Source organism: Macrobrachium nipponense, chromosome 45 (genome assembly GCF_015104395.2).
Source record: "Macrobrachium nipponense isolate FS-2020 chromosome 45, ASM1510439v2, whole genome shotgun sequence".
In the NCBI taxonomy this organism is placed as follows: domain Eukaryota; kingdom Metazoa; phylum Arthropoda; class Malacostraca; order Decapoda; family Palaemonidae; genus Macrobrachium; species Macrobrachium nipponense.
Window position 1 is genome coordinate 842,750 of NC_061105.1, and position 27,271 is coordinate 870,020.

A 27,271-nucleotide genomic window follows, 5' to 3' on the forward strand; every position below is an offset into this window, starting at 1 on the left:
CCTTTTAAACAGGGTGGATGCCCACTAATTTGAGGCTTTCCCGATTAGGGTACGACCCGCCACACTCAACTAATTAACAGTGACCTAATTCACTGCCATGTATGACTCACGAAGTGCTTCAAGTATACCGACTCGCCCCGAAGAAAACACCGAACCTTTCCTCGCATTGTGTGACCACACCTCGCACCAATGCTACTTCTACAACAACGACAACTACAATTAGCTTTACAACATCCATTCACCTTAACATAACACAATTACTCCCTCCCACGGCCACTTCAAACGCCAGACAAAGATAAACACTCCCGAGTCGACGCCCCAAGTTAAACCTACTTTCACATAAGGTCTACTGCAAGTGAAAGTGAAGAAAGTGAAAGGCTTCCATGGAAGAGACGATCAATGGAAGAGGTATGGGTGGGGAGACAGTCGAAATCAGATTCTTGATATCACAGCCGCAGCAACGCCCCGCGTCACTCACACACCAAGACAACACATGACCTTAGATTAGGGAGGAGGAGGAGGAGGGGAGGAGGAGGAGGAGGAGGAGGAGGAGGAATTTCTGATGCAAGCAAGGGAAACGCCAAGGTGGAAGTAGGTCTTCGATACTGGTAGTACCACATGTTTCCTCTTCATATATTATTATTTTATTACTATCATTTCAGTAGATGAAACCTATTCACAAGGACCGAGCACACACACATAGGGGCCAATGACTTGATATTCAAGCTTCCAAAGAATGTTGGTTTCAACCTCCCACCGCAGACCCCACACTGCAGCATTAGTAACTCATCATGATACAGAGCCAGTGATTTTTCATCGTCCTGGGAGGAGACGCGAACCCGCGACATCTGAGTGACATACCACGACACTAGCCAATATACCAGTAACACATTTCTGCTAAGTATTATTATTGCAATTCTCTATGATGATAAAGGATATATTTCTTCTTCACAGACTGAGAATGACAGTTACAGATAACCAACCCCCCCCCCCCCCCCCACACACAACACACACACTTCTGATAAGTATTGTTACTGAAAGTCTCTGACGAAAACAAGCTCAACATTTTACCCGATGTTCACAATAGCTCAATTTACAAAAGTACTTAAAAATCAGGTCTCATGAACGCGATAATTTGTGATGCATTTCCGTCAAGAACAAAACAGAGAGAGAGAGAGAGAGAGAGAGTCTCCAACTCTCTCCATAGATTTCATAGCACACACAGGAAACAAAACTCAAGGTAAACATCTATACTTTACAACATTTCAATAAACCAAACGGCATTCATCCTCATAATGACGACCACAGGTGCAATCTCCTCCTCGCCCATTTCTATCATATTTTAACCGGAGTCGACCTTGAACGCATCTCAAAAAAAGAAAAATAAAGTCCTTCTAATCTTAACACAGCATTATTGCAAGAGGCAATTTGCTCTACTTGACTCAGTAAACAAACCCAAATATTTTATGCAAATGTCAAGCAACAATTAAATTCAAACAACAATTAAATTCCCTCGTTAAAACAAAGCCTATAATACACGACTGGAATGATGTTTAATTGGGTTAAAATGTTAATTTTGGATTTTCTGGAATTCTGCTGTATGTTCACTAGTCTCTCTCTCTCTCTCTCTCTCTCTCTCTCTCTCTCTCTCTCTCTCTCTCTCTCTCTCTCTCTCAGGGACGAGGGAGGAACAATATGGCTTGCATTCCCTCGAAAATCTGATGTGCCTTTTGTTGAATTGATCTGTGAATTACGTACTTGGTTGTTGGCTGATTTTTGTGGCCGTCAGAGAGAGAGAGAGAGAGAGAGAGAGAGAGAGAGAGAGAGAGAGAGAGAGAGAATGATCAGTCCTATGTCAAGATGTGTTACTTTGTAAGGGTATTAATGGCTCCATCGAGGGATTACTGTTCATGGTGTGTGAGTACTTTAGTTCCCTTTACAGGATTGGATGGCATGGTATGGTTCTTCTTCCAAACTAAAGATGATTCCAAACCAAAGATTCTTCCAAACCAAAGACCCTCGGACACACAGAATCGAAATGACTCACGCCTCAGCCTTATAGCCGTAATTGTCTTCACATTTTTCATCAGGAGTGATTCTTTCCCAAGAGATGTTCTTGGGAAGAAACTGCACTGATTCTTTCCCAAGAGAATGTTCTTGGGAAGAAACTGCAAGTGTAGTTATTTTGTTTCTTTACTTACTCTGTAGATATCTGCATTCTTTTCTTTCCATTATCTGCATAATTAATAATAATAATAATTCGAAATCAAATTACAAATTCTAATTACAGTTTTCGTAAAGGACTTCTATAAAATCCCACCCCAATTTCCTTTCCACCTCTGAAGGGGCCTGAGAGATATCCTTTCCAATGATATATACAAGGACACGAACCACTCCTATTGTTCCCCAACCCGACGTCTGAGGTCCCATAGTAAGGACAGCCACAGACAGACAAGGAATGGAATGTAGAATTCAGGCCAAAGGCCTAAAGCTGGGGCCTATGAGGTCATTCAGCGCCGAAAAGGGGAAGTCGAACATAAAAAGGAGGGACGCCTCGCAGTTGTTAAGAAAGGGCTGAGGAAAGTTTTATGGACGAAAGAGAATATGAACGGATATACAGTAAAAGGGATAAAAGGGGTGGCAGCTATAAGGGTTTACGGGAGGCTGCCAAGAACCATCTGTGGTACCTAATATGCACCCCTGCCCGCGTACGAGAAACGGATCAAACGAACTAACGGGGGGGGGGGGGGGGGGGGAAATCAAAACAGAAACAAAAAATTATTAATTCACAGGCAGAGATCTTCAGCATAGCAGCAGGAACCTTCGCCGATGGAACAGCAATCCTAAAGGGATATGTGCCCCCCCACCCCCCCCCCTCCAAAGACTTAAGATTAGGAACCATCGTTTCTCTGATCCTTTTTCAACTTTCACGGGAATCCTTATGGCAAGAAGATGCCATAAGACATTTAAGGATTGTCTTTAATTATGAAGAAAAATAAAAATTCAGTAAGAGTTGGAAGGTCACTTTTGCAAAGTACACGTAATGAAAAGGTGGGAATTTTTTTTTTTTTATAATTGATCTGGCAAACAAATACTGAGACATTCGTCACTCGTCCTTACCTATCCTCCTCCTATCCTCCTCCTCCTCCTCCTCCTCCTCCCCTCCTCCTCTTAATACATGAACCTCATCTGATCCCGGCCGCACCGATCACCCCACTTTCACTCCGAATTCAAATTAAATTCCTCCGTAATTAAATGCAGGTCCGAATGCAGCCACAAAATAAATAAGCTAACGGAATGCGGTCCTTGAGGCGGCTTTCTTTTTAATTTTTTTTATTCTGGTCACACCGGCGGCTTCAGATTATTAAATAAATACATAAATAGCGTGCGAATACAGCATAACACACTAAAGCGAGGTCAAGACATGTATTACGTATACTATGATACATATCTAAATGTATGATGAATATAATTACCTCCTGCTTAAGGCGAGGACAATGACCGCCTTGAACTCGGTACAGTTTTTATTTTGATTATCAGAATACTGACTGCCACGGAATGAGTGCAAAAGAAATTTGAACTGAATCGAATACAGTATTTAGGCCAAAGGCCAAACACTTGGGCCTTTGAGGTCATTCAGCGCTGGAAAGGAAGTTGAGAGTGGGTCAGTTTGCAAGGTGTAACAGGAGGAGAACCTCGCTGTTGCACTATAACTGTTAGGGGAGGGGTGGATGGCAAAATGGAACAGATACTAGAAACGGAGGTACGGTAAAAAGAACGAAAGGGGTTGCAGTTAGGGGCCGAAGGCACGCTGCAAAGAACCTTAAGTAATGCCTACAGTGCACCGCATGAATCTACACATTCCCTTTGCTCGTGACGTCTTTTCTTATTTATATTTATTTTATTTCTTATAAGTATTATTTTATTAATGTATTTGTTACTCTCGATACATAACTTCAACTGCGCCACAATTTAATTCAGCAAGTAAGCACATTTTGCCAATTCAAAAACTATTTATAAACTTCTACCTTCAAGGGGCGGCCATACGGCTTCCTTTAGAGCATTGGACTCGCTGCTGTCCTTTTCTCTACCTTTACTGGGATTTCCGTTGAGCCAGGGCTACTTTAGAGCATTGAAGGATGCAAAAACTATCAACCTTCTTGATTAACCCTGCTTATGGATGGGTGGATGACAAAGGTCAATGACTTGGGACCTACGAGGTCATTCAGCGCCGTGATGAAATATGAGGGAAGTTAGTTAATGACACGAATAATGGGTCGAAGTTACAATACGAGGTTTATTAAGAAACTGCAATGAGTATAACGTCTATTTTATACATTTTTTTTAAATCAATTAAACTGAGAGCGAGAGATTATTTGAAACTTAAGAGAGAGAGAGAGAGAGAGAGAGAGAGAGTAAATCCACCCATGACGTTATCCTTCAGTGATGTATTACGTTATCGACATCCAAATCCATCACCGTAATAAAGTCTTTACAGTATCCCTACACAGCCTCAGAATATGACCCATACTAATTACTTATTATCCTCTCTCTCTCTCTCTCTCTCTCTCTCTCTCTCTCTCTCTCTCTCTCTCTCTCCGTTTCATTCTTTCTTTCACAGTGAAGTTCGCCCGAGAATGTCATCAACTCAACTGTTCGTCGACATTTTGTCCACGAGATGTGGAAGCCATATATGTGCATGGGAGGTGTGGGTGGACCAGGAAGAGTCATCAGAATTAATTTGAATCTCTCTCTCTCTCTCTCTCTCTTTTGGAAAGTTTCAAATATATCGCCCCCAGTTTGATTAAAAAAAAAGTTACATAACAGACGTTATATCAATTAATCTCGGGAAGTTGAGAGAGAGAGGAGAGAGAGAGAGAGGAAGGACGGAGAGGAGAGGGAGGATCGAGAGAGGGAGAGAGAGAGAGACGAGGCATGAGAGAGAGAGAGAGAGGAGAGAGAGAGAGAGAGTATTCCCACAAGACCTCCTTTCCCCCCCAATTTTTTTTTTTTTTCTAATCGAAAGCTCTAATTTTGGACGCGATATATTTTTCTTTGATTCAAAATTGCAGACGACACCAAGGCATGAATTGTGTCAGTGATCTATCATACACGGAATCGATCAACACCAGATGTTGAGTAAACATAAATCTCTGCATGAATATTTGCAAGATGGTTCAATGGACGACCAGCAGCTTAAATTGCGCTCGCTACTGATGGATTCATCCATACGCATGAAGTGAAGATTGGCCGATCGTCAAAATAAAACGACCACAAATTACCAATTGGATATGAAACCGAAATTTATCCACAATCAATATTACCGTGCTAAACGAATCATCTAAATGAAAATGAATAACAAGGTTACTACATACCGACGAAGTTTAATTTAAATGGTTAGTATTCAACTTCACATGTTCTGGCGAAGGTGTAATACAAGTCAACTGGTATAATAATAATAATAATAATAATAATAATAATAAACAATAATAATAATAATAATAATAATAATAATAATAATAAAAATAATAATAAAATAATAAATAAAACTAAACTAATAATAATATTAACATAAGTGACATTCTAAAAATAAGAAAAGAAAAAAAGGGAAAGTCAGTAAATCCTTTAGAAGAAAAAATTAAAACTTGCAATTCTTAGGAGGGGATTTAGCCTCTTTATCAAGTGGTCCCCTGTCTTTCCCCTAATTCAGAGATTAGTAGGGATTCAACCGGCATTAACTCAGAATAACCTACTGTATGTTATTTGCAGCAAGATTAATTTACACACAAATAAAAAATAAATAAAAATATAAAAATAAAATAAACATACTATCTCTTGGGGAAGATTATTTTTTAATATTTCCTACCAAGGATGATTTAGGGTTCCTGGAAAACAGACTTTCCTGTATTTTCATAGATCATGATTTGGAAAAAAAAATTGATTTTGCGAATAATAATTATTTTAAACATTTAACACCAGGATTGAACGTAGTTTTCCATGAATAATTTTTTTAAAACTTTGTTGCCGGACACTCTTACTGAACGGTTTCTTAAAAGAGGTTTCACATAACTTCTAAAAGGGCAATTTCGTCGAGTAGCTAAATCAGACAACAGTCGAAATTCTTCACTTTCACAGGACTGACCACAGGAGTTCTTTTAACGAGCAAATGACTACTTGTCTGACGACTGACGGCTCCGCAATGCTAAAGGGAAAAGGATTATCTTCAATCCATCGTCCCCAAGCCAAAGGTTGCAAAACCAGGACCTGATACCACTTCTAAAACCACACCAGGCGCTGCATTCCTACGAGGTAGTGTCATCTACGATAGGAGGTACCTAGGTGGTTCCTCACTCTGGAGGATTCACTATAGGTGGCAGGCGCTTGTTTTCTCTCTCTCTCTCTCTCTCTCTCTCTCTCTGAAAATCAAGTTTGAGTTTCAATCTCAGTTTCACTATTTTGGAAGTTTTGACTCGACCCCCAACACCGATTTTAATCAAATCATAGATACTAAGCGGATCTTCTTTTCATTATCAATATAAAAAGACGGGCTTACGCTACAAATTAAGATCAGTTAACTATGAAAGGGTAAAGACAAATTCGCCCCTAAAAATCAAGTTGAATGATAATGGAAAAGCATAGGAAGTCCAAGGCCATATATATATATATATATATATATATATATATAATATATATATATATATATATATCATTATATATATATAATATATATATATATATAACAGGATATATATATATATATATATATATATATATATATATATATACTATATATATATATATATAATATATATATATATATATATATATATATATATATATATATATATATATTATATATATATATATATATATTATCCGCGTGTTGCGACGCGCACAATACAAAAGGTCGCAAGGCACGCTGAAGAATTTTCACTACTTAGCCCGGCCCACTACACGTCGACCTTGAGATAGTTAACCTGAAGGAGAAACCTACTGGTACTACCACCACAATCGCCCCTGTAACTCGTTGTACTGCTATGGGCGGATCGCACCCAATTCCCCCCTTCAGGCAGTATGACCCTACCAAGGTCCTCCTTTACCCGCCCAAAACGCCCCCACTCCCCGAACCCCCCTTCTCCACGTTACCACACAACAGGAGCAGTTTCTCCAGCAGTGGTTTTAACGTCAGGTTTAACGATAACCTCTCTCGCCCCACCCCCTACCTCGAGTAGGGCCCTTTCTGAGTTTATTTCAGTAGTTGTAGCTACAGGTAGATTACTCTCACTATGTTACCTGGTCAAACACAAAAACGCGGTCTCCTGAATTGAACTGAATACAGATTTTAGGCCAAAGACCAAGCACAGGGACCTATGGGGTCATTCAGCGTTGAAACGGAAATTGACAGTAAAAAGTTTGTAAGGTGTAACAGGAAGAAAACCTCAAAGCAGATACACTATGCACCAATTGTCAGGAGAGGGTGGAAATTTAAGACGGCAAAAAGAGAATATGAAAGGAGGTACAGTAAAAGGAACGAAAGGGGTTGCAAGCTAGGGGCCGAAGGCTCGCTGCAGAGAACCTTAAGTAATGCCTACAGTGCACCAGACGAGGTTGCACTGACGGCACTATCTCCCTACGGGAACGGCCTCTTGAATGTCCGATTCATTGTCGTAAAATTGCTCTTCATTTACAAATTACCACTTGTGTTCCATTCACGGACGCAATTTTGAATATACTTGGTAGAGAGGGAACGTTAAAGGGCGTTAATATAATAAGTCATTCCAATGCAAACCACTTACCCGAAGGAACAGGCCAGAATGCTCAGACACCGAGGTCGTCTGTTCACTTTTAAGAATTTCTTCTGGTCCACCATTTACGTACCTGGGGGGAAAACAGACAAGAATAATTAATCTATAGTGTGAAGGGATTAAGTATCCACGTACACACACACTTGTATATATACATATATATAATATACATTTATATAAATATTTAACTGAAAATGTTTACAAACTAACACTAAGCAATGCATCTAAAACATCTCCTCACCAGAGCACTAACACGGACTGCGGCTCACTTTATTAGGGTCAGAACATATCAACATAAATGTCTAATTACAACTGGCTGATAGTCATATCGATGCTCTTTTTAAGTGCACCAAAGCAAGATCCTTGAATAAGCAATAGCACAGCTAACAAAGGAAATAACACCAATATAAGCCCATGAGTTCATCCCAGACACCTTTTCCTCCCTGAAGATCAAATCCAAATGCAACGTCCACTGTTTGCATTAAATTTTAAATTGGTTATATAGCTCCGTGAAGTTTAGCTAGCGTTTGTGACAGTGATATCCTTTGTAATCTTTTGTCTTAGAGCAATGGAGAAAGATTTTGCACTCCTTTGGTTTACTTAAGGCCAAATATTCTGTTTATGTGTCATATTATGATGTTATTTCTGTAAAGCTGCACCACACACACACACACACACACACACACACACACACACACACACACATATATATATATATATATATATATATAATATATATATATATATAGAGAGAGAGAGAGAGAAAGAGAGAGCAGATATATATCAATATGTATGTATATATTAGCTATAATATATATATATAATATATATATATATATATAGATATATATATATATATATCTTTTTATATATATATATATATATATATATATATAGAGATGACGAGAGAGAGATGAGAGCGAAGGACGAGAGAGAGAGAGAGAGAGAGAGAGAGAGCACATTCTGGTTGACTAAGACCTTAGCCAGACACTGAAAAGTTCGCGGTAACTATTTCAAAAGGACGAAAAAGAATCAACGATCTAAATTGTCAGGAGTGTAATCTATCCTAGGTCAATTTGGTACTCATTGTACCAAGGTCTAGACCTCGCATTGTACTACAATGAAGACCAGAGTAGACTTTCCAGCGGGAGACCCGGAGATCGGGAGATCGACCGCAAGACAGCAGAGAGAGAGAGAGAGAGAGAGAGAGAGAGAGAGAGAGAGAGAGAGACCATGCACTTGGCACCTGAGAGGCTGCGGTGCGGTGAGTTGCATCCGGGAGGCTGAAAGGAGTACGGAGCGAGAAGACGAATTCCGAAGACCAGTAATATTTAACGCCTTCAGAGGCCACTTCCTCTTAATTTTGAGAATAACGTTCCATTATGAATAATTACATCAAAATGCCAGAAAAAAAAAAACGCTCCTCCTTATCGTCATCTGACACTTGTCCTGGAATGCTGGAATGGAATGTAAAATTTAGGCCAAGCTCTGGAACCCAGGATGACGTCATTCAGCGCTGAAATGGAAATTGAGGGTAGGAAAGGTTTGAATGGTGTAACAGGAGGAAAACCTCAAAGTAGTTGCACTATGAAATAGTTGTTAGGAGAGGGTAGAATGCACGATAGAAGAAAGAGGCACAGTAAAATAAGGGACGTGGTGAGGACATTTTAATGCGATTTCCAAGGCATACTTTCAAAATCAGACGCCTGCGACCTTTATAAGTGAACTCCACAACTGCAGTCTCCCACGGAATGCCAAAGGTGCCCTCAATGGATCAATCTTTATCTGAAACCGATAACAAGCTCTTCTATCATCAAAAGTAACAACCAGGAGGAATGTGCCACAATGCACCTCCTTCAAGACTCCAGATTCCTGGATACGAAGAGAGAACGCAGTGCGGCTGTTACAAACTTAACCAAGCCCTCACACATTTTAAGTAATATAATTCAAGGAATATGGGCTTACCCATCATCTTATCTACGAAAATGAGGGCGCCGTTCGGTGGCCACGTTCACCTGCATGAGATCGTAGCAATTTACGATCAGTACCTAAAAAGAACTCCCAATGTGACATTCGTCTAGGTAATATATTAAAGAGCTGAGTAGATAATGCGATACTGGCTAAAGGCATACTTAATACTTAAACTTGACTGTTCTGGTCCTAAAATAAATAAGTAATAAATTAATAAAATCTTGTTGTCAAGAATTTTGCATTATATTATACCTAACTTTTAACAGTTGGATACTGAGAAATACTTATATCTCATTTATTTCTCAGTATCCAACAATTCATTTCATGTCTTGATTTCGTTTTAACTTGACAACATAGCAGATATCACATAAAGCTGTACCTTAATCCAACACACACACACACACACACAGAGAGAGAGAGAGAGAGAGAGAGAGAGAGAGAGAGAGAGAGAGAGAGAGAGAGAGAGAGAGAGAGAGAGACTTTGCAAACTACATTACTCTTCCATCACTGGCATTCCCAGATGACACTTTCTACACCGATCAAGAATGATCGCCAATTTTTTTTCTTTCTGGTCTTCAAGTCATGCTGCTCTTTCTCACCGTCAAAGACAGTTCAGCAGTGAAAGCAGCTGAGAATTCCAGCACAACACAGCCGAGTGAAAAGAGCTTTTACCACGATTTTTCTGAGCACTTTTCTCATCGTGCGCTTACAACTAAATCTTTTTTATACGTGGTTGAAAGTGAATTTTTCAAATCACGAATGAAATATTTTCTGTTACTCGGGGAGGAAGCCTGAATACTGCTTTGTTGTTGTTGTTCTTCTTCTTCTGGGGGGGGGGGGGGGGGGGAGATAAGAAAGCCCTAAGGAAAAGCCTAAAAAGGTCTGAAGAAGGTGTTTCGCGTTGAGTTAAAAAAGATACAGGAATTTTAGGATAGGATATTTATGATTTATTTATTAGAATGAAAATGTAAAAATCATATAATGTACATGTTAAAGAGCACAGAAAAATTATTTCTAATAAAATATAGCTTATTTTCATTATTTTTCTTTGGTGAAACAACGTGCTATTTGACCGTAGATTTTATTAGCACGCGCCCCTAATAAGCTGGAGGCCGGATCATACTTTTACTGTTGAATCTTGAATGGACCCATTGGAGAAAACAGACGAAGAATTAGCCCTAAATACACATATAGGAGGCACATACGCAAAATACGCCAATCGCCTGTACTTATTGGATACTAAAGTCTTCCATGACATTATACAGCATTTATCAGTTATATTTAAGTAGCATTTATCAGTTATATTTAAGTAACATCACTGGGTAAAAATATATTCACATATACCCCAATCTTTCACGCCATCCAAACCCCATCTTGCAATCCTGCAACATCACAGAAATGCTCACTTAGAAAAAAAAAAAAAAAAAAACTTAACTTATCATAACAAGAGACAGCCGTTTGCTCGGCAAAATACTAGTATTCCAGTGAATCGAAGCTCTGAGATCGTCCCTTATCTGCCTGAAATCGCGGGTGATTACGGCTTATCTTGTGAATACGACTGATAAGGCCAGATTTCCGTGCGTTGATTTGTGACGACACAGTAACGACGCATTCCTTTGCCAGGTCACTCGTTTCTGGTTTTCGATTTTTTTTTCGTTTTTTTTTTTTTTTGTTTTTCCTTTTTTCCCTTTTTCGTTCCACACTTTCACTTAAAGCTTTCTTCTTCTTCTTCTTCTTTCACTAGGAGAGAGTGGAAAGTCTGATGCAAGGAAGAGACTATGAACGGAGGTACAGTAAAAGGAATGATGAAAGGGGCAGCAGGTACGGCTCGACGGGAAGTTGCAAAGCCTTTAAAGTATTGTCTACAGTGCTCCGCGTGAACTGCACTGACGGCACAAGCACCCTACGGGATTAAATGAATCATGACGGAATGACAGAAAATCCAGACGCCAAATCACACACAGATTTTTACTTCGCTGGAGGAACGATATTATTATTATTATTATTATTATTATTATTATTATTATTTTATTATTATTTTTTATTGATTACTGTTACCTTATTATTATAATCACAGCTCCAGTCTTCATCCAGACCATGAATCCGCTCAGGTTATTGTTGGTATTTATATATATATTAAAAAAAGCTTGACCGACGATGGAAGACGTCAAATCAAGAAGATGGAGTCGGTCACTATCCTTAACAAACCAATGTCACTCGAAAGAAAAATAAATATAACAATACACACTGCGTTATCGATGTTACTATTGGCGAAGCGACATTTTATTGAAAAATCATTATTAACAACCTTGAAGTTCCTGTTGACTTACACTCGTACAAAGTAAATACACACACAAACATTTTATATATATATATATATATATATATATATATATATATATATATATATATATATATATATCTTAACATATATACATACCACATACATATATAAATATATATGATTATAATCACTCTAGCACCGATCCATTCATCACATATTACCTCAGGTGAAAAATATGAGACGGGGTGTGGGTCCTGACCGGTTTCGACTTTATTTCCAAGCCATTACACACACACACACACACACACATATATATATATATAATAGTGCGTGTGCTCGTGTGTATGTATTTATATATAGTAAATCTCTCCCCCTCGTTGAGACCTGTATAAAAACCAAAATCCTACAACACTAAGCCTGGGACGCGAACACGCCAGACGGTTTTCCAAATCACGATATGAAAGAAACCGGCGCAATAATGGAAGAGAAAATCGGATTCCAACTTAGCAGAGCAAACCACCAATAGTAACCCCCATCAATAATGATGAACCTTTCCAGAATGAAGCAGCTACTGAATGGGAAATAAGTAATCTGCTGGGGAGGGACAATCCGCTCACACAACCTCAATGCGTAAATCATTAAGGAAGGAGAGAGAGAGAGAGAGAGAGAGAGAGAGAGAGAGAGAGAGAGAGTTACAAATATAAGCTTGATAAAAATGTTCATAAGTGTCGAAATATATTTTGAGAGAGAGAGAGAGAGAGAGAGAGAGAGAGAGAGAGAGAGAGAGAGAACCATACGGACCTGTAGAGAGGCGAGAACTGCATTTAGTGACAATAAATTGGCAACGAGGCAGAAATATAAGAAAGTGGCGGAAAAGGAGGAGGAGGAGGAGGAAAGGAAAACCAAGCAAGAACTCGTAAATCTCATTATTCAATTAACAACCGCGAGGTAGCCTACGGTCATCCCCCCCCCCCTCTCTCTCTCTCTCTCTCTCTTCTCTCTCTCTCTCTCTCTCTCTCTCTCTCTAGGCCTCAAGACGAAAAAGTCCGCCTGGTAATAGTGTCTTGGTCCCAAGGAACGCTTTTTATCGCTATTTAGGTAAGTGTCCCTTGCAACTGCCTGAATTTAAAAGAGAGAGAGAGAGAGAGAGAGAGAGAGAGAGAATTTTATTTTTTGCGTCAATGTCAGAAGCATTTTTGTAAACGGATGTTCTTCCTATGACGAATAACAATACAGGAAATGGCATATATATCTGTAATCCGGAAAGAGAGGAAGCATATTATACTTTCATATTCACTTTCATTTCCGATGTTTTACAAAGAAGAACCTCAGCAGATAAACAATACAAACACCCGTATCATAGATTATGCAGCTGGCATGAATTCTGTACAAGAAAAAGTTTATTCTCGACTTCCTCTTCACGCAAGCTGATATAAAATGACTATATTTTCTCTCGCCAAAACTAATTATCTAAAGACGCCCCCTGTAGTTTTTGTAGTTTTCATTTTTAACTTTCAATATATTGTTTTTATCTGCCTTTCAAGGATATAAAATATGACTACATGACGTGTAAACGCCTTTGCATGTCCTTTGGCCAGATTCTATAGATGCATGTCATTGAATATTATTAATATGCTACTGCTGCTACTACTACTACTACTACTACTACTACTACTACTACTACTAATAATAATAATAATAATAGTAATAATAATAATAATAATAATAATAATTAGTTTTAACAATTTCTACAAAAGAGCCATCCACTTTAAGGAGACAACGAGTGGGCAAAAATTTAAGTAATAATAATAATAATAATAATAATAATAATAATAATAATAATAATAATAATAATAATAATAATAATAATATCTACATAAAACATGTACGATAAAACAGATAGCTGTCTGACTTTGGGTATAAAAGAAAGCTTCAAAATTTGTCAATAGTTTACTGAAAACAAATAGTTGATTCACCAGTCGATCGAGCCACAATACAAGCAAAAATTCCTTTCATAAAGAACAGTTTCTCTCAGGATGATAACTAAACGAAGTTTCAATAGGTCAAAAATGCCCAAATCTTTTCCGAATGCAGTTTTTACGTTCACTCTCTATCATTCTTTTTCCCTTTCGGCACAATATTTTCATCAATCGTTTTGCCTTTATCTTTATTTCACTCTTCCAAACTATCAACAACAACAAATATGTCATAGAGCGCCTCTCCCCAGCGCCCCTCCTTATCCGGACGGTAGAAGCAGGTATAATTCTCAAACTAATTACAAGAGAACCTTTTTATCCTTGATTTTCCCATCATCATCATCATTAACAGCACGGAACCTCTCTCTCTCTCTCTCTCTCTCTCTCTCTCTCTCTCTCTCTCTCTCTCCATTCCCCGTGACTGGCACCGAAATCGCAGAGACAGAGTGAGAGAGAGACAGAGACAGACCACTTTTCTACAGCCTCAATTCTTAGAGAGAGAGAGAGAGAGAGAGAGAGAGAGAGAGAGAGAGAGAGAGAGAGAGAGAGAGAGAGAGAGAGGCCTTCAAGCTCTCAAAAGATAAGGACGGCAGGTATATAATGGTGTTTCAAACTTGGAAACAAAACCGGATTGTCATATTTGGTGGATGGTGATGACACCAGCATCTCACATCTTTCTACCTTTTCTGGAATCCTTCTCCTCTCGTGATGTTTTACAGTTGGTATTCCGTCACTGCAGGGCTTGATATCTGGGCTTCAATTGACTTCGATGAGTCAAGCCTTTTACAAAGTAGCCTGGCCTTTGCCATGAAAGATATTTGAGTGAAGTCTTTTACAAAGTAGCCTGGCCTTTGCCATGTAACATATTTGAGCGAAGTCTTTTACAAAGTAGCCTGGCCTTTGCCATGAAACATATTTCATCTGATATCTTAATATTAGAATGAAGTGTTTTACACATGAGCTTTGCAGTTTGACATGAGAAACATATCACAGCTGATGTCTATTGCTTGCAATCTCTTACATACATCAGCTTGGCTTTATACACGAAACGCATAATCCAAGAAATCAAAAGTCGCGCGCGCAGGCCCGACGACGCAACACACACAAAAACAAAACACCAGTAAGTAGGACCCTTCAGGACCCTCCCTCCCCTTCCCCCCTTCCGGAAGTCGGCAACTGCAACTACGCCGCACGAAGAGGATGCTAACACTTATTTCAATAAAGGGGTTCGCATCAAAATGAATAAAGGAGGCCGAATCGCACAAGACACTCGTGCCAGAGAGAGAGAGAGAGAGAGAGAGAGAGAGAGAGAGAGAGAGAGAGAGAGAGAGAAACTGGGATAGGAATGTAAAAGAATTTACAAGTAAAAATGTCTTAGTGGAAGACGATGTATTTTGAGAGAGAGAGAGAGAGAGAGAGAGAGAGAGAGAGAGAGAGAGAGAGAGAGAGAGAGAGAGAGAGAATAATAACTGGGGCAGCAAAGTAAAAGAACTCATAAGTAAAAAATGTCATAGTGAACAGACGATGTATTTTGAGTCATCACATCTGCATCATATTAATGAGCAACCGAGCAGAAATATTTTGACTTTCATATGAATGGAGCCGAACAGCACGGCAAAATCTTTCATTTATACTTCCAAAATCTCTATCTTGGCAATCATGGACTTCAAGAAGTAAATAACAAATAAATATCAGAAGTATAAAAACAAAACACATTCATAATCAATGCTGCAACAGACAAAAAATAACACAACAGTTCTCACGTGTTTCTTTGACTTTCTGATGGTTGGACGGTTAAAGGTCATATCACAAGTCATTTGTCCCCAGATTTACTCTAGGTAAGAAGGTTAGATTAGGTTACGTCACGTGAGTTTGGTTCATGATACGTCACATCACAGTCATTTATCCCAGAACTCACTTAGGTGAAGAGGACTGCATTAGTTAGGTTAGGTTGTATTAACATATAACCTAACGTGCTCCGTATCCTACACTACGGCAATTCTAATTATAAAGACCTCGCTTGTAAAACTGCAGAAGAGAGCTAACAACAACAGCATCCAGATTTGAAATCTTCACTTTCACTCCCTTGAATAATATACATTGTAAAATACAAAAGCAACAACAGGATAAGGAAGACAAACAATGGCGAACCTTGATAACAGATCTTGCATATTGTATGCATCTCTCTTTATACTATACCTTTCCTTAACCTTCGTCTCCAACCCGGATATATGAGTCAAATTTCCCTTGAACAACATTCAAAGAGTTTACATATTACTATCTTTTTAACCTTGTCAACATTTTGTTTTCTTTTCAGAGGCCAATCAGAGGGACGAAACCGTGGTCTCTTCTTTCCCAAACTTGTAGAGCACAGTATTTAATGAAGGCCATAAAAGCAGAAGTATAGAGAGAATTTCAAAGCACAAAAGTTCGTGGAAGAAAAGCAACCTGCAATGAACTGCACGATAAAGGGAATACAAATCTTGATGTCCAATAACTTAAGCCCCCACAAGTAAAGAACAAAGCATTTGGCTGACAACCCAAGTACAGAGCTACAGAGCCCTTGACTGACACCAAGTACAGAGCAGCAGAGCCCCTGACTGTCACCAAGTTCAGAGCAACAGAACCTTTTGACTGACACAACAAGTACAGTGCAGAAGAGCCTTTTGACTGACACCCAAGTCTGAACAACAGAGCCCTTGACTGACACCAAGTACACAGCAACAGAACCTTTTGACTGACACCAAGTGCAGAGCATCATAACCTTTTGACTGACACCAAGTGCAGAGCATCATAACCTTTTGACTGACACCAAGTGCAGAGCATCAGAGACCATGACTGACACCCAAGTACAGAGCAACAGAGCCTTTTGACTGACACCCAAGTACAGAGCAGCAGAGCCCTTGCCTGACACCCAAGAAAAGCACTGCACAATTACCGCTATTACCAGCCTCAACCTTCCTACCCCTTTCCTTCCTTCCAAACGCATCTTAGTAAGCAGAGGCGAGGCCCGCCCTCTCCCTACTCCTCCTACTCCCCTTCTACCCCGTCTTCCGCCTCCCAAAAATCGACCACGTCTGTAGGAGTGCCCGTAAAAAGGGGGCCTCATCTTTAAGCTCCCGCTTCCGCCATTCACGCAACCCCAGGGAGTGTGTAAAAGAGGAACGTCTATAATGCACGCACGAGAAGGGAGGTCGGGAAGATGGCAACTGATACATACGTAGGCGGTTGATATATACACACGACGACTCGTTGTGTATTTGCAGTCTCTCTCTCTCTCTCTCTCTCTCTCTCTCTTACAAAACATTTTATGTAATGATAGTCCTCCTCTCTTTCCCCACCCCCCAGCTTTCCATCTGACTCCTCGCACCCATACGCCCACGCACACAACACGCCCCTTCCCCCCACCCCCCCCCCCGACCCCCGTCCCCCAACTCCAACTCCAACTCCAACTCTGTTCCTACCAAGGAGGAGGTCTAGCCCTGATTCCTATTCCTCGCCACACTTCCCGCCCTAAGGACCCTCTCTCTCTCTCTCTCTCTCTCTCTCTCTCTCTCTCTCTCTCTCTCTTACCATTTAGGTGACACTGGATTTCGGGTTCGACTACAGTGACCACCATCCCCACCACACCGGCGGAACGCCTCACCATTTTCACAATGGAGTTCAGCTTCCACGAGGCGAAATGGGTTGAAATCAACGTCTCTTGACGTCGATGTTTTGGCATGCAACATGAAGACGCATGATACGCAAAGAAACCAACCGAACGCCAATATCCATCAAATTATTAAAGCATTAAAAAAAAATAAAAATGTCTTAGACGTCAATCATTGGTCCTGTATTCTTGACAAGTTATGGTGATCATAATCTGCACAAGTCATTCATAGCTATTCCTTGACAAAGAGAGACAAAACAACCCCTTTTTCCACAGGGACAATTCTGAACATAACTCAAAAAATTCATAAAATCTCGATCAATATCTTCATCCAGACGGATACACCATTACCATATGGAATTTTGAAAACAATATGAATAACCATCTCTGACGACCTAACACGGCCTACTCACAATAACAGGTCATAAACCGACGGCGTGGATACTGAAGACGCTTTGAAAAGGAGATACCAACACCATTTGCAATCCAGGGGTGATAATGACTAATTCATTACATGGGAAATAATGGCTGAACTATAATTATTTACAGAGTACTGCTTACTATTTTACCAATACGCTCATCTAATCCTTGTCCCCCACAAACAACTAACTATGGCCTAACTAACAGATCCACTCGAGCGTGCTACTAACTTCTCAAAGCTCAACCAAACAGAATGGAAAAACTGCATAACCTTCGTCGTCCTTCTAGACTGAGCAAAATAAGGTAAGGTTTCGTTTATCTGCCATCTGAGCTTGCTCAACATGACACGGCAAATCAACTATGAAATATCGTAAAATGGAACACTTCACGACTTCATCAATAAACGATCTTTCAAAACAAACAAGACTCAAAGAAACATCAGATACAGGAGGTGATACCATGAAAGAATATCCGCCAACTATAAACATTGCAAATGTATCAACAGACACTTTGTTGCCCAAAGGTCAACTTCAAGTAACAAGTCCGCCTGGAGGAGGAGGAGGAGGAGGAGGAGGAGGAGGAGGAGGAGGAGATGTGAGTGGACATCCATCTCCACGACAGATATACGTTCTAGTCATTTAACAGCGAAATCCCAATAAGACGAAAAAGATGCAAAATAAATAAATAAATAAATAATTAAAGAAAGAACCACGCTAAAAAAATAGTTGAATTCTTTTAAACCAAATCTGGAAAAAAATATATGTTCAAATTATAAAGACATTACAGATTATATGGTTACATTTAAATAATTTTCAAACGAAAAACAGACTTTATGAAGTAACGATATGAAAAAAAAGTCTGTTTTCAGATAATGTCTCGATAAAGTTACTTTACCGAGAAAATATACCAAACTATTCACCGGTTTAAGAGAGTCGTAGTAGTAGTAATTATATCTAGTAGTAATATTGTATTTAGTAACAAATCAACATACCCACGTCACCTACGTAGCGGTGTTTAACGTGCCAACAAATTAACTCCTAAGGGCAATGTGCCAGTCAAAGGTCATGGTCATATAATAAGCAAAAAAGGTTAAAAAAAGAAAAAAAAAAGAAAAAAGAAAGTTGCAGACCAGACAAGAACAGCTCCAACGCGATGCGCCAATGAGACACGCGAGAGGTCAGAGGAAGATGACTGCATTGTGACCTTGGGTCATGGAGCTGACCAAGGACACAAATTAAGTTGGGGAAGTGAGGTCACGTGCATGAAACGACTACTCTGCTATTGTTTTGAGATGCGGTAATTTAAAAATATAAAAAAAACTATCTTAATGACACTTCTATTGAAAATAGCCAGTTAACAGAATGAAGGAGAGAGAGAGAGAGAGAGAGAGAGAGAGAGAGAGAGAGAGAGAGAGAGAGAGAGAGAGAGAGAGAGACCTTACCAATCTTATTTGAAGCAGCCTGGATGGAATTAACTCACACCTAAGCGTAATCAGGAAACAAGTGCAAGAAGAATGGTTTCATCAAGAAGGAACAGAAAAAAAAAATATATATATATAAATAAAGATAAATGCCACAAAGGAAAAATAAACGAAGGAGTCTGCGAGATCTTTCGGCTTAAAAGCCCTTTACTGGAGCAGATACTGACAAAAATACGAGAAAAGACAATACAAGAAGGTTCGTATAACTGACAGATAGGGATTATAAAAGGATTAGTGCCTAGAATCCGACACACCTGGAAGATAAGAAACCTTCCCAAACAAGCATAAACACAGGGTGCAATTAAAGGTTTAAGACAATCATCTCAGATACAATCTCCAGACAATTAAAGGATTATAGGTGACAGCTATACGGAACCTGGTAAACAAAACCATATTCACAAAACATGACAGACATACATTACAATAAATTTTTTTTTTAATAACTCTAAGGCAACTGATTTTTATTTAAGTCAGTAATTATATATTTGAGGTCATTCTTAAACATGTTACAGATACAAGGGTCTAAATGAAAAAGGCCACGACTAACATTGAAATTACAATGAAAAGTAAGTTGTATTAAAGCAGATTCTAAAAGATTTCGTGATAAGACATCTCTTGACCGTGCAATTACTGAACTGTCAATCCAATTAATTCGGTGGTTGTTTTCACTTAAATGAATAAATAATGCATTGGATTTTTGCCCAGTTTTTACAGAGTATTTGGATCAAGAAATTGAATACATAAGAAAAATAGGGAAAGATTTATGCTATCCTTCACATATATTAGACATTTTGTTATAATAAAGCCCACAAAAATGTTTTATACTGAAAATACACAGAAAGAAAATTCTAAGAACATTCTCAGTTTGCCTTATTCTAACGGATTTGAAACCATTAAACCATTGTTAAAAGCTTTTAATGTCAACCTTGTTTCTTCCTATAATAACACACTAAAAAGAATGTTAATATGGCCCCAGAGAAAGCAACAACATAAATATATAAAATTCCATGTATGGATTGTCCCTCATTCTATCTCGGACAGTCAGCAAGGGCTTAGAAGTAAGGCTAAGCCAGCATAAATACTCTGTAAAAACTGGGCGAAAAAACCTAATGCATTATTTATTAATTTAAGTGAAAACAACCACCAGAATTAATTGGATTGACAGTTCAGTAGTTGCACGGTCAATAGAGATGTCTTATCACGAAATCTTTTAGAATCTGCTTTAATACAACTTACTTTCATTGTAATTTCAATGTTAGTCGTGGCCTTTTCATTTAGACCCTTGTATCTGTAACATGTTTAAGAATGACCTCAAAGGTATAATTACTGACTTAAATAAAAATCAGTTGCCTTAGAGTTATTCAAAAAAAAATTTATTGTAATGTATGTCATGTTTTGTGAATATGGTTTTTTTTGTTTACCAGGTTCCGTATAGCTGTCACCTATAATCCTTTAATTGTCTGAGATTGTATCTGAGATGATTGTCTTAAACCTTTAATTGCACCCTTTGTTTATGCTTGCTTGGGAAGGTTTCTTATCTTCCAGGTGTGTCGGATTCTAGGCACTAACTTCCTTTTATAATCCCTATCTGTCAGTTGATACGAACCTTCTTGTATTGCTATTTCTCGTATTTTTGTCAGTATCTGCTCCAGTAAGGGCTTTTCAAGCCGAAAGATCTCGCAGACTCCTTCGTTTATTTTTCCTTCGTGGCATTTATCTTTATTTATGGATTTATCACGTTCCTAACTTTCGTGATTCTGTTATACATATATATATATACATATATATATATATGATATAATATATATATATATATATTATATATATATATATATATATATAAAATCAAAACTACTCAACACTTTGCCACTTGATCACTCTTAAACAAATCATAGACAACCAACTGCACAACGCAAAAATTAAACAGCAAATGAATAAAGCTCGTTTTCAACGTTCCCTCAACTGAGACCAACCTCTGGCCTTGCCAAGGTCGCTTGTCTGCTCCTCTGTGACACTGATCAGAGGGTTCATTTGAAGTGCAACTGACAAAGGGTTCAACCCTCTGTCACTGACAAAGGGTTCAACCCTCTGTCACTGACAAAGGGTTCAACCCTGCGTCACTGACAAAGGGTACAACCCTGCGTCACTGACAAAGGGTACAACCCCTCTGCAAAGGGTTCACCCGCGTCACGACAAAGGGTACAACCCTGCGTCACTGACAAAGGGTACAACCCTGCGTCACTGACAAAGGGTTCAACCCTGCGTCACTGACAAAGGGTTCAACCCTGCGTCACTGACAAAGGGTACAACCCTGCGTCACTGACAAAGGGTTCAACCCTGCGTCACTGACAAAGGGTACAACCCTGCGTCACTGACAAAGGGTACAACCCTGCGTCACTGACAAAGGGTACAACCCTGCGTCACTGACAAAGGGTTCAACCCTGCGTCACTGACAGAAAGGGTACAACCCTGCGTCACTGACAAAAGGGTACTAACCCTGCGTCACTGACAAAGGGTACAACCCTGCGTCACTGACAAAGGGTACAACCCTGCGTCACTGACAAAGGGTACAACCCTGCGTCACTGACAAAGGGTACAACCCTGCGTCACTGACAAAGGGTTCACCCTGTCAACCCTGACAAAGTCACCCTGCGACAAAGTACAAAGGGTAACCCTGCGTCACTGACAAAGGGTACAACCCTGCGTCACTGACAAAGGGTTCAACCCTGCGTCACTGACAAAGGGTACAACCCTGCGTCACTGACAAAGGGTACAACCCTGCGTCACTGACAAAGGGTTCAACCCTGCGTCACTGACAAAGGGTTCAACCCTGTGTCACTGACAAAGGGTTCAACCCTGTGTCACTGACAAAGGGATCAACCTAGTGTCACTTATAACATAAAAAGCAGATTGACAATGAAAAAGGCTACGCTTTACTAGCAAAGGGAAACCTCAATGTCATTGGCAAAAGGGAAGATAATAATAAAAAATAAAGTAACAGAAATATCTCAAGTGTCACTGACAATGAGAAAAAAAGGTATACAAAAAATTGAAGGAAAAGCAACAACAAAAAAGTAATGAAAATATCTCAATGTCACGGGCCATGGGGAAAAAAGCTATACATATATAAAAAAAAAACGTCATGGGAAAAATTAAAATGAAAAAGATTCAGTGTCAGAGGAAAAATGAACATATATCATTGGCAATAAGATAGGGAAAATAGTAATAGTATTTAAATGTCGCAGATAAAGCGGATACATGTTAATACATATTATGATCATTACTAACAGAGGTAAAAAAAAAAAAAGCACAGAAAAAATAAATAATAGCATTAAATAACACACACAAAGGGGATACATGCTCATACATTTTATGATCATTACTAACAGGCTAAAATTACGATATAAAAAAAATGCTACGAGCATTTTCGCAAACGCGCGCGCCCACGGGCAAGTAACCCTGGACAATTTCAAGGGCACAGACTGACTCCGCGTGTGACAGACCAGTCACGGAGGGAAATGGGAGAATATTAATGAACCTGGCTTCCGTTGAACAGGGAGGAGAGGAATGAAAACAGAGAGAGAGAGAGAGAGAGAGAGAGAGAGAGAGAGAAAGTAATGCCTCGGTCAAACCTTTCCTCTTATTGTAAGCATACGAGCAATGCCCAACTGAGGCCTTGGTATCCTTGGTGCCATTTCCATGCCCAGGGCAGATGAAAACACGAACAGTGACAATGAATGAATGAAGGAATGAAGAAAGGGAGGAAAAAAATGAATATTCCTTCTACAATTCCCATACGACACTCGACTCTCGAAAGAGATCAAAGGGAAATAAAACCCTTTCCCTAAATTAAAAGTTACGACCATTCATCAATACTATTTATGTCGAAACTCACTTCCTAGAAAACTCTTACAACGATCGATTAACAAATCTCAAATAAGACGGGATGATAAGAAATCGATATGCTACTTAGGGAAGTCAGATACTAAATGCCTACACGACAAGAGCGAATTGTGAATCGAATTGTATGCAGCTTTTTGTGAAAATCTAAAAATAAAAAATAAAAAATAAACTTTTTTTCGACAAATTACATTAGTATGTAGTATACAACTTCAACGACAACAGAGAAGACCCAAATAAAACATCTAAAATATTTGCAATCAACGTAAAAAATAATTTAATAAATAAACTACAACCATCGTCCTACGAAACAGCAAATAATACAACATACCAGAATCTGCACAAGAGAGCGACGATAATAAAGAAATAAAAATCGAAATGATATATATGCAACCCAAGTAAAAAATAAATAAATAAATAAATATAAATAAATCTTCCTCCTAAAAAACCGCAAATAACGCAACACAGCCCAATCGGGAGACCGAAAGCGATAACGAATGAATCAAAACCGAAATGACTCGCAGTCATATATATATATATCTCTCTCCATTTCAAAAATGAAGCGATTCAGAAATGACGCCAGTCATCCATCCCGTGGGTCCGTTGAACAACGGGGGTTATGACCACATCGGGAATAACAGTCGCATTCTTCTTCTTCTTCTTCTTCTTCCAAGACGGACGAGGACGGAAGGATGAACGCGCGTCATTTGATGCGCGAGTAACGGAAACGGTTAGAAGGTCGCAAAACGTTCAATCGTTAAATATTTCGGTGCTTTGTGATGCATTTTCAAGCCAACTGCAAAGGTCGAATGGGAACCAATCATCAAAATAAGACAGTAGGCAACAACGATAATAATAATAATAACATTTGGGAGACAGGAAAAGAACTACCTACGCTAATTGTCACACGAGATACCTCAGAAGAAAACAAGTTGTTTACAAACTTATACACATATATACACACGTGTATGCGCATGAACTATTATAATATATATATATATATATATATATAATATATATATATATATATATATATATAATATATATATATATATATAATATATATATATATATATATATATATATATATATATATAATACCACACACATATATACATATATGTAGTGAGAGTATCACACTAAAATCGTCCTGCGCAAACGAAACACAGTTTAAAAGATGCAGAAGAGAAAGAACACATCGTGACAGGGAATGCAACACAGCTATATACGTGTATAGCAGGTGGAATCCCTCAGCCTTAACATGACCCAAGCGACAGACACCACTAAGGCCAAATAGCAACATGAAGAAAAAAATATGATGGATATGGTTGCCACAGCACCAGTACATCCTAAGAAGGACAATAGCAACTCGAAAAAAAATATAATCTTATATGGTTGTCATGGCAATAGTAAATCCTAAAGGACAATAGCACTTTAAAAAATTTTATATTCGAATATGGTTGCCATGGCAATAGTACATCCTAAGAAGGACAATGGCAACTCGAAAAAGAAAATGTATATTCGAATATGGTTGCCATGGCAACAGTACATCCCAAGAAGGGCATTTTACATCCTTATTGTTGTAGGTGACGTATTTGAAGTATTTATGAATCTTGAGTTTTCAAATTCTGAATTACACTACATCATTTTTAGAGCGCTTTTCGAATTTTGTCTCTTTATTTGAAATTCATTTAGTTTTTATTCGTGTTAATCCATTCTTTTAATTTTCGTTATTTTATTCATTATTATTAGCTTCTTTTTTTTAACTCTCGCACGTGTTGCAAATACTACTTTATGTGGTTTTCATTCTGACTTTTTTTAGTTATATTTCGGCGTCTATGTACTATGTTGATTTTTCCACTATATTCATTAATACAATAAAAAAAAAGTTTTACGAATATATTTTACATCAAGTCTTCAATATATCTTTTTTATAAGACTTATTTTTCTAGCTTGAATTTATCATTTAAGAGTCAATTATTATTGCATAATAATAATAATAATTAATAATAATAATAATAAGAATAATAATAATAATAATAATAATAATAATAATAATATATTTAAAATACTCATAGTAGCACGAGTCTTCAAAATGGAGGAAGCAAATCCACAGTTATGTAAATGTGACCACATTTATGTACATTTACATAACTTTGGATTTGTTCTTCTCCAATAAGAATAGTAATAATAAAATAAGAAATAATAATCGTAATAATAATAATAATAATAATTCAATAAATAATAATAATGATAATAAAATAAAATAATCAATTCCACTTTGAAAACGTCAATTAATCTTTTAAGTATCACTTATTCAATAATAATAAAAATAATAATAATAATAATTCCACTTTGAATCGGTTGCTTTTTATCGACGGAATTACAGTTTAAAATTTCGATTTTTTTCATCTTCATTTTCTCTCAATTTATCTTAATTTTCTCTTGATGTTTCATTTCAATTTTCTCTCACTGTTTTATCTCCATTTTCTCTCCTTCTTCGCTTTCCTCCACTTAAAATTTACCTACTTACGTTTACCATTATATTGTCAATGTCGTTTTCCCGTCTGGCGCAGAAATTTTTCAATTGCAAACAAATAATTATTAATAAAAAATTACGAACAAAGACGGCACACAAATTCTGAATTTGTCACTTAATAATTCACCAGCTGCTAATTGTGTCAAAATTCAGTCCATAAACCTTAATTTGTCAGTCACTGAACCACTGTTTATTGTTAAACCAAATTCATTCCGCATAGTTGGATTTCCGTTTCCTCTAGGGGGTGGAACCACGAGACGTGTGCACTTCGAAATTCTGTGTGTGTGTCTGTGTGTGTGTGGTGTGTGTGTGTGTCTGTCTCTCTCTCTCTTTGTCTATAAGAGGCATTAACTCATGATATGCGATGATAAGTCATGTGTGTTTAGTATGTAGTATATGCATGCACACACACACACACACACACACATATATATATATATATATATATAATATATATATATATATATATATATATATAAAATATATATGTATATATACTGGTCCATTTTTTACAATATACCTATGTAATTGCAATACAAAAGAGTGAACGATTCTCCAGTAGATAAAAATAATATCAGTATGAAACAAACGAATACGAACGAGTATATTACACTTCCTAAAATTGCACAGTAAATATTCACTCTTTGACGTGGCTATTAATTTAATGAATCTCGCCACTGAGAGAGAGAGAGAGAGAGAGAGAGAGAGAGAGAGAGAGAGAGAGAGAGAGAGAGAGAGAGAGAGAGATATTTCGGCAGCAGGATAGGGATGCAGACAGACTATTGGTTTCAAAATACAATGTGGATGTTGGGAGAGGGAGGCAATGAATACATACTCAACTTTTTTATTTTTTTCTTCATTAGAAAAAATCACTAATAAATGAATTAATGAATTCTTTAACGGAGGAAAACAGACCACCTCAAGTGATCATTGAAGAATTGCAAATAATATTTAAAAAAAACACCGTGTGTGTGTGTGTAATTAAATTACAATTCAGGATTTTGATCAGAGGACCATAGGTACTGCCTTCTATTATAAACCACGAAGAGAGAGAAGCTAAAAATAAATAAATAAATAAAAACTAAGAAAAGGGAAGAAGAAAAAATCCAAAATGGAAAAGATTGAAAGGCAGCAAATAAAAGCAAAACCTACTTCCACGATCGAGAAGGAATACTTAGCAACACTGAAAAGACGGAGAAGAAAAAGAGAAAGAATTCTTTAAACTAAAAAAATGAAGACAAGAG

At 38.1% G+C, this 27,271-nt stretch overlaps 1 protein-coding gene across 20 annotated transcripts in view; it reads right to left on the reverse strand.

The window, feature by feature from the left end:
• The window catches only part of LOC135214255 (protein kinase C and casein kinase substrate in neurons protein 1-like), a 207,579-nt gene that overhangs the window by 59,410 nt on the left and 120,898 nt on the right, over positions 1 to 27,271 (reverse strand). For 3 of the 20 annotated variants that reach the window (XM_064248326.1, XM_064248327.1, XM_064248322.1), the window contains one exon: positions 7,797 to 7,878. The exons of the other annotated variants lie outside the window; for them this stretch is intronic. The gene's annotated coding sequence lies outside the window, so the exon portion shown is untranslated. The remainder of the gene's footprint in view (positions 1 to 7,796; positions 7,879 to 27,271) is intronic. 20 annotated transcript variants of the gene reach the window in all.